General features: G+C 36.2%; 1 protein-coding gene across 5 annotated transcripts in view; it reads right to left on the reverse strand.

The window, feature by feature from the left end:
• LOC136041233 (transient receptor potential-gamma protein-like) overlaps positions 1-6,786 on the reverse strand; it is a 239,030-nt gene that overhangs the window by 230,726 nt on the left and 1,518 nt on the right. The window contains exon 1 of one of the 5 annotated variants that reach the window (XM_065725824.1): positions 6,419-6,490. The exons of the other annotated variants lie outside the window; for them this stretch is intronic. The gene's annotated coding sequence lies outside the window, so the exon portion shown is untranslated. Of the gene's footprint in view, positions 1-6,418; positions 6,491-6,786 lie in introns of those variants that run through there. 5 annotated transcript variants of the gene reach the window in all.

A 6,786-nucleotide genomic window follows, 5' to 3' on the forward strand; every position in this document is an offset into this window, starting at 1 on the left:
TGTCATACTCTTCGTTGTAAAATTTAAATAATAGTTGTAAAATAGGAAATATTCGCTTTCAGTACTTAAAAATGAGACTCTCTTCCAAGACATTCCGAATATGGACAACTGTATAATCACTGCAATTATTCTATAACTATTGAGCCGTCCTAGCCGACTAGTTAGCGTGCTTGACTTGAGATGCTTTGTCCATGAGGCCAGAAGTTCAAGTCCAGGTGTCTCTGGTTATTTATATTGGAACGGGAGTCAGTGGTATATTTCTGTATACTCAGCCAGAGTCCACCCACCTCTAAATGGGTCCTTGAAGGAAACTGTGGACAATACGGTAAATATCAGATGATTTTTTCCCGACCACACTTTGCAATCTCGGTCGAAAGGCAAAGAATGAGGAGAACGGTCCCTGCGCTACGCAGACTATGGGTCAGTATGCCAAAAAATTAAGGTTTTAGTAAAAAAAATTAGATTATTGAGGAAAGGGGGATGAAGGATATACAATGCCACTTGGAAACTGTAAGGCTGCAGGCGTAACTTTGGTTACTAGTGAGGACCCTAGGGGAGAAATGATGTAGCTGTGTGGCCATTTTGGCCTGCTTTAGGGCAAGAAATGCATTTCAATCTGAAAAAAATGCAGTTCACGTTAAGTGAAGTTGTTACAATAAATTCAAAATATGAAGAGTTCTATCATGAGCAAGAAAATAAGCTATGATGAATGCACGATGACAGCTGAAAACAAGAATACTGCGAATGAGGTTAAGGTTACAAGTGAGAAAGCTGGAATAGGAAGCAATGCTGCTCTGTAACCCATTCTCCCTCCCTTAGGGAAAGCATGACTTTTAATGATCAAAGAAATAAAAATTGAGCATAAGGCTCCCACAACACAGACCTCAAAATGAACAGCTCACTGAGACAATAAAAGATGACAAACATACAACACCCGTTTAACGTGGAAATGGTATATGTGTGAATAAGATTACTAGTGAGCACAATGGTGTGGGAATCAATGCTGCTATTGAGCAAATTTTCCTACTTTAGGGAAAAATGACCTTTGAAAGGATGCCAATTTAAATTCGGGTTAAAACTCCCACACAAAAAGACTAAAATATGAACTGCTCAATAGTAACTGAATAAACATGGTATGACGAATTCACAATGCCAGTTAGGAAGGGGATGGTGCAAATGACAGTTGCTGCTGCTCAGAAAAGTTTCCCAGCTTCAGGGAAAATGGGCAATGCAAATTTAACAAATTAATGGAAAAGAAATGCAAATTTAAGTCAAAAATATTGCAACATAGATTCAAAAAATGAACACTACTACATTGAATGAGAAAACAAGGAGTGACGAATACACAGTACTCTTTGGAAAATGGAATAGGCTAAATGATACTGATTGCTAGTGAGCGCGGCGGTAAGGGACACAGTGCTGCTGAGTAGCGAATTATCCTACTTTAGGGAGTTAAATGAGCTTTAATGAGTATGAATACACATTAAGGTTGAGAATACAACAACAAAAAAGCCTAAATATGAAAAGATCTATAGTAACTAAGTAAAGATGGTATGAAGAACTCACAATATCCGTTGGAAACGGGAATAGGGCAAATGAGACCAAGATTACTAGTAACCTCAGTGGTTGGGGAATTAATACTACTGTGCAGCCAATTTTTCATCCTTCAATAGAAAAAATAAGCTTTAATGAGCAAGAAACGCAAACTAAGGCTCCTTCAACAAAGATTCCAATAAGGGAAAGCCATATATTGAATGCCAAAAAAGTGATAACGAACACAGAATGCCCAATGGAAACGGGAGAAAACAACAGGATATCTTTTCTATATTTTAGGGTTGATTGATAATTGATTTCAAAAAATACTAAATTGATTCTAAACAGTTAAAAATTTATATTTTTCTTCGTTGACAATACAGATCCTGAGAGTAATAACATGCCAATAAACTGATCCATTACTTTCGTGTGGTCTTAATGACTTTTCTGTTGTGTAAATAAAGTTTGTTCTTTCATTCTTGAGTTTTTTAGTTAATTTAAATTATATTTTAAATTATATATATGCAGCGACTGGTAAAAACTATTAACACCTTTATAAAATAGTATTTTATTGTCTGCAGTCAACATAAGAAATTTCCTGCTCCTGAAAAAAAAAATTTGCTCTTTTTTTTCCATGGCTTTTATGGTATTTCAGGAAAAAGCTAGTTTCTCAAAACAATGCAAATAGAGTGAAAAATCACGAGTTGATGTACGACGTATTTGAGATAGTTTCACAGATAGATGTCGCAAATACTATGATGTAATAAATTTTTCTAGGTTTCAACCTCGCTCTTTACTTCTATCAGGAAAATTATTATTTTCTATACTGATGGAACGACACACAGTTCGAAAGATATGAATTCATATTTACCTTACCTGTGTCCTTTTATGTTTTTAAACCAATTCTAATACAGGAGAATCCTAAACACATTGAATTTAATGAAACCTGGTATTGAGGGAAAATTTTCTGAAGAAGGAGTGTGACATTATGCATGATGAGTAATACTATGGATATGGTGTTATAAGATGTTTAAAGTTTACGTAATAACCATTTTAAAATTTTACTTAAAATGAGGAAGTATTGCTCTTTACTCAATATGCAGTACTAGAATACTTTTCTCCTTTTCCAGTGGCTTTTCCCATTTTATGCCATGTATCATAAAAACTGCATTTATTTAGATATCCATTTGATGACATTTGAGTTTTGATGAGATTTTGACATTTGATGACATTTGAGTTTAGTTAAGAACATTATTAAAGGGGAGTGAGTTAAATCTGGAATCATATTTTCTGAAATAGTTGGCGTACCATCAATATATCAATTTAAAACAATTTTCTAGTGGAGGTAAAGAGTGAGGTTGAAAACTAAAACGACCAAAATCATCCCAGAGTTTCCACTCTTGCATCTTGGAGAAGCACGGTTCAAACTTTCTTGTCGCAAGGCATAAAGAGTGGCGTCCTCAAGCTAAATATACCCAAGAAACTGACATAACTTTTCACTGCTATGTTAACCTCAGACATCCTTTCACTATTGTTATATATTAATTATTGTTATGCTTTATTTAATTTTCTTAGGGCTCAAAAAGTGGTCATGGTCTACCGAGCCCTCTTTCAAGTGGCTTGACTGGTTATGCTCAATTTGTTTTCTGTTTACTTGTTTGGTGTAGTTGATCTTAACTTATGTTTTTTATCTTTATGTCACTCATAATTATGATTTATTTTCTTTATGACATGTGTGCTGATTGGTGTCTTGTCTGGTGTTATTTTTGATTATTTTTACAATTAGACCCTTCCTTCCTTCTAAAATATTTATGTTTTGTATACATCATTTGATAAGTAAGTGAAAATTGAACCAAATCCTGGCATATTGCTTGACACGGATCTTAACATAAATATCAATTGATTGTTCGATGAAAAGGTGAAAAGCACAATTATACAAGAGCTTCAAAAATTAAAGTTTTATGCTTCAGTGGTAAGGAAACACTCCTGTACTTGTCTCACCTATATCAAAGTTACCACGAGTCCATTTCAGAGAGGTATTAAAACACGGATTCGTGTCAAATACAAAATGATTTATGTTTGTTTTAAATTTTAATGTTGCTCCTCACTTTCAGTTAAAAAAACTTTATTTTTTATTAGTTTTTTTTTTTACCGTTTTAATATGTAGAGTTAAGAGAAAGAGTCGACCTTTAGCGTAAAAAGCGGGGCGTTGAGGAGGAAAAGCCCCTTTCATATACGGAGTAATTTTTGTTCGTTTTAAGTTTTAATATCGCTCCTTACTTTCATTTAAAAAAACTTGTTTTTTTTCTGTTTAATATGAACCAAAAATGATTTGAGTCTTGCAACCCCCTTCTTATGACCTTTTTTTGAAATCCCTTGCAACTTCCAAAGAAATTCAATTAAAATTCCAAGATAGCCATGTTGTTCAAAATAGTTTGAAGGTTCAATGGAAATGCCTGTGGGGATGACCCTCACATGGCCTGGAGCAAGAAAAGTAAATAATTAAAATTGTAAGCTACTAAAACAAATGTTTTGTAACAGAGAAGGGAGGTTTGTGCAAAATCTCAGGAATGGCTAAGGCTATTAAGTTGAAGATTACAGGAAATATTGAATTAACTCAAAAGACACAATAGTGGGGAAAGGGGCAAGGGAGGAAAGAACTCGAGGAAATCAAGCCGGCTTTCGACCAGGTAGAGGGTGTACTGATAATATCTTCGCCTTTCGCCTCATTATCCAGCAGTTTGAAAGATACAACCTACCCCTGATCTTGATGTTCCTGGACTTCATTGCTGCCTTCGACTCTGTCACTCGCCAGAAACTTTGGAAGATCCTGGAGAATGACGGAATGCCGCTGAAGTTTGTTGAACTGATGAAGGCATACTATGACGCTTCAGTGAGCCGAGTTAGAATCTATGGCGAAGAAACTGAAGAATTTCTGGTTGAGTTCGGAGTAAAACAAGGATGTGTCCTCTCTCCGACTCTGTTCAATTATTGCATCGATTGGGTGCTTGAAAATGCTCTATCGTCTTATCCAGGAGCGCAGGTTGGACAGAATCTCTCGCTGACTGACCTCGATTATGCGGATGATGTTGGCCTCCTGTCAGACCCTGTAGAAGCCCAAAACATGCCTGACAGCGTTGTGGCCTGGGCAGATCTGATCGGCTTGAAAGTCAGCACAGAGAAAACGAAATTCATGGCTATTAACCACGACACAGGACCATTCCCACTAACTATCAACCAAGTTCAGCTGGAAAAAGTCAACCGTTTCACATACCTAGGCTCCCAGCTTTGTACTGACGGATCTTCCGACGCTGATATCCAACAGAGAATACAGAAAGCACAGACAGTCTTTGCCTCTCTTCGGAAACCCTTATGGAATCGCCGTGAAATCAGTGTCCAAACGAAAGTTCGAATTTACATGGCACTAGTCCGCACCGTTCTCCTTTACGGGTGCGAAACATGGTCGGCAAAACTACAACAAGAGAATACACTTAAGGTGTTTGAGCATACTTGTCTACGAAGAATTCTCAGAGTACAGCTACGTGACCGTATCTCCAACGTGAATATACGTCGAATGTGCAATATTCAGAGAGATGTTGTGCTCACTATTAAAGAACGCCGTTTGAAATGGTTGGGCCATGTATTGCGGAAACCGCCAGAGTACCTGCCTCGCCAAATACTTCTAGTTGAGCCTATTAGCTACTGGAAGAAACGCCAAGGAGGACAGAGGAAGAACTGGTGGAACCTGGCCAAGTCAGACCTTGAACCAATAGGGGGTTTCAGAAAATTTGGTCACAGATGGTCAACACAGTGGCTCGCCTTTGCAGAGCAGCTGGCACAAGATCGATCAACATGGTCCAAGAAGGTCTCTAAGATCATCGATGCCGGGCGAGGTGGAAACGCCTGATTCCCGCCACAAGTACAAGTAAGTAAAAAGAGGTTTAAGAGTCAGAAATAAAGAGAGTTGAGAGATGCCTCTGATATATATTCATTCTGTATTCTGCAGCCGTACGTGCAATATCTAAGGAACGAGTTAGGGTGTTAGATTGATACTTTCAGGGAGTGTTGAAGAACTAAATCATAAAACATTATCTGCATTCAGGATACCCACAGGATGTAATTGCAATACCTAAGCAACAGATAAGGGGTTTAACTTGAAACTTTTCGGGAAATACCTAAATCAAAAGACAATATGTGAACCAAGTTTGTCAAATAAGTGTATCTGCGTTATATCAAAAATTGATAAGGGTAATATATAGGAAATTCCAGTAAATTAAGGAGGATATTGAACTAATAGAATGACATTGTCTACATCCAGGTTATTAAAAAGGTGAATCTGTAGTATCTCAGGAGCATCTAAGGTCGTTAATTTGTAACTTTCAAGAATGTTGAGGGGGGTGCTGAACTAAATCAAAAGACAATACATGTATCAAGGTTATCATAAGGGTGCATCAGCAATGCCTCCGGAACAGCCAAGGAAACAAGTGGAAACTTGTAGATAGTGTTGATGGGAGTACCTAATTATTTATTTTGATTTCTTTTCGTTTTGCGTTTCTTTTATTTAATGAATGTAATTTCTGGTCTTCTAAGTTTTAATTATTAAAAGACATTGTTCCTACTCATCTTAGGATTTAAAACGGCGTTTACTTCTATCGAAAAAGTTTTTTTCGGATTTTTTTTTTAATGGACAAAAGAAAGAAAATCGAAGTCAACAATCAAAGTAATCGGTTTTTATAATATTGTGATTTTAAGAAAGTGGGGAGTTCCAAAAACAAGAAGAACAATAGGGAATTTTTTAAGACAGTAGGAATCAAATTAGAATGAATATTTCAGCCCTATGTCCAAGGGCCATCCACAGCAATACAAATAAGAAAAAACAACTTACGAGAGGATAAAATCAATAAAACTAAAATGAACAATTTTTCAAAACAGTCCCAGCATCCTTACCTCAGCGAAGTTCAACCAGTACTGAAAAATAAATTGTTATGAAACGAGGCAATTCAATGAAATGAAAGAAAATGATTTAAAAACAGGTTTTTAATGCCAGCCTAGCTTTTTTCGCTGCTGATCTTATAGGTCTATTCGTAACAGGTTCTGTGTTAATATCTATTGGTTTTTTAAAATATTTTGTAGGGTCATTTTTAATTAAATTTGTGTATAAAGCATTCAATGAATATTCTCCTAAATCCCTATTGAAGGAAATATTATTATTAATCTTAAGTCTGATTTCAATTGCTTCTCGAACTACTTGCT

The sequence above is a fragment of the Artemia franciscana genome, unplaced genomic scaffold, assembly GCF_032884065.1.
Source record: "Artemia franciscana unplaced genomic scaffold, ASM3288406v1 PGA_scaffold_1180, whole genome shotgun sequence".
Taxonomy (NCBI): Eukaryota; Metazoa; Arthropoda; class Branchiopoda; order Anostraca; family Artemiidae; genus Artemia; species Artemia franciscana.